General features: G+C 43.4%; 1 long non-coding RNA gene across 1 annotated transcript in view; it reads left to right on the top strand.

The window, feature by feature from the left end:
- LOC102213347 (uncharacterized) overlaps positions 1–1,972 on the top strand; it is a 3,094-nt gene extending 1,122 nt beyond the window's left edge. Inside the window, exon 2 of the long non-coding RNA XR_311571.2 lies at positions 1,721–1,972. This is a non-coding gene — a long non-coding RNA (uncharacterized LOC102213347). The remainder of the gene's footprint in view (positions 1–1,720) is intronic.
- Positions 1,973–2,102: the final 130 nt, after the last annotated feature.

The following is a 2,102-nucleotide window of genomic DNA, read 5'->3' as shown; positions in this document are numbered from 1 at the left end:
GGGAGAGAGAGAGAGGCGCTGGGTGCATGTGTGTATGCTGCCACCTAGTGACAGCACTCAGAACAACGAGAGCAGATGAGTCATTCTTGCAGCCCGGACCGACTGCCTTTCCTCGGTGCTGCTGCAGAGGGACCCGGGTTAGGTCATAAATTAGTCTCTTTTAACATTCACAGCTGATGGAAGGCAATCTCAAGGTGTGTGAAGATGAGGTTGAAAGGATGTGTAGACGGTGAGCACAGAGCGGGGAAAGCTGGGGAGGGGAGGTGGCAGCGGTGATGGTGACAGAAGGAGTGAAACATGGATATGTGGCTCTGTGAAGCAAGAATAAGAAGGCGTGAGCCAGTAGAGCAGGGCCGTGGACAGCTAACCATTCAGAGCAACAAAAAAAGGAGCTGTCATTGACAGTTCTGCAGTGTTATTTCTGGAAGGAAAGAAAGAAAAACATTAAACCAAGAAGTTTATTTTCAGTGGCTTTTTCTGGAAGTTTATAATTAGACGTCAGAGCTTTTTTTCTTTTTTTTTTCTTTTTTAAGGAACACTCAAAGCATTTCTCAAGACCAAGAGGCTGTAAAAAGCATCTATCTCTTTCCCCCCTCTATAACCTTGAAGAGCAGCATATGTTTTTAAGAGGTCACTGATAACAGGATTGTTTATGTCTTACAGACTTTTGTCTTCCCAAAGATCAAACTCTGCATAATTTAATATTCACCATCGTGTTTAGAGTACATTTATGTTGACAAAATTGACATTCAAAGCCGCTTTTGGCGCTGTTTAAGCGTACTGTGATTTAATCATGTCCCGAAGCCCCTACGTGCTAAATTAAGTCCCGGCAAAAGCAAATGTGTGTATTGAGGATTAAAGAAACGAAACGGCATAACATAGACGGATTTCCACTCGGAGGAGGCGTTAAAAATCTAGCAATAGAGGAGCAAAAAAGAAAAAAATACCCAGTGTGGAAACAGTTACCTTGAACATTCCGCTGAAAGGAAATGTCACAGGTGTTTATCCATTCGCTGAACTCCTCTCTTCCATAACCTCCAGCGAAATTGCCATAAGACCTCTAAATGACTGTAGACTGTAGTCAATTTCCAGACCCAAAGCCCCATGAAGTCAAGTAATACCACAGGCCAGTCCAGCATGAAAAGTATTAAGGCGGGCGCTGAATTCATGTGAGGATAAATAGCCTTCCCTCCACTGTGTGAGTTAATCTTTTTAATTGTGTGTCTTTTGTTGATAAATGGGCTTTTTTTGCATCCTTCATTTGGTAATACGAGAATAAATATGCATGTTAGGCCAATTTCCTTCTCACTCTGTGTTCAATCACAACTTGAGACATGGCATTCCATCCCATAATTACCACGTGACAGGTAATTTTAGTCAAGTAAAGCCTGGCTGTATTGATATTTTATTAAAAAAACTGCTGTAAAGGGATGATGTATGCGGTTTAAAAACTGTCATTAATCACAGTCTGACATCGACCTTTATGTCCTTTTACGCATCCTACCAAAATGCTGTCATCAATTTCAGTGAAATATAGAGTCACAATAAGTATGCATTAAATGGCTTAAAGAGGCCATACGTTTAAATTCTCCCCCTGTCTAGCACATCGCTCTCCTCCCTGGAGTCACTCTCAGAAAATTACACCATTACAACATTTTTAACTAAGCAGCCTCGGGCCACCGAGCCACTTGACACATCCTCATCCGTCTCTCTCCCTCAGATGTCGTCCACATCATAAACTCTGGCAGTCTGCACAAACACGCGCCGAGGAAACGCGTCGTGAAGGAGCGGTGACATTGACGGAGTGAGAGTGCGGCCACAGTGCGATGTAACAGCACGCTGCCACTTATGAAAACACCTACTACACACTGTCAGCAACTTAACCTTCTATCACCTGAATCCCCCGCTGGAGGATTAAATGTGGCAGATGTAGGACGAGAGGAGGGGGATCAGGGGAAGGGAGTGACAGAGGTGAGGTGGAAGGTGGGAGTGACTTCATAAGTTTTGGGAGAAAAACAGCTGAAAGGTGGAAAAGAAGGGAAACCGAGCAAAGGTTATACATGAGAAGAATGAGAAAAGGTGGAAGAAGAATTGAAATAAGG

Source organism: Pundamilia nyererei, unplaced genomic scaffold, assembly GCF_000239375.1.
Source record: "Pundamilia nyererei isolate P.nyererei 1_Seehausen unplaced genomic scaffold, PunNye1.0 scaffold00022, whole genome shotgun sequence".
NCBI lineage: Eukaryota > Metazoa > Chordata > Actinopteri > Cichliformes > Cichlidae > Pundamilia > Pundamilia nyererei.
This window is presented reverse-complemented; position numbering and strand designations above follow the sequence as displayed.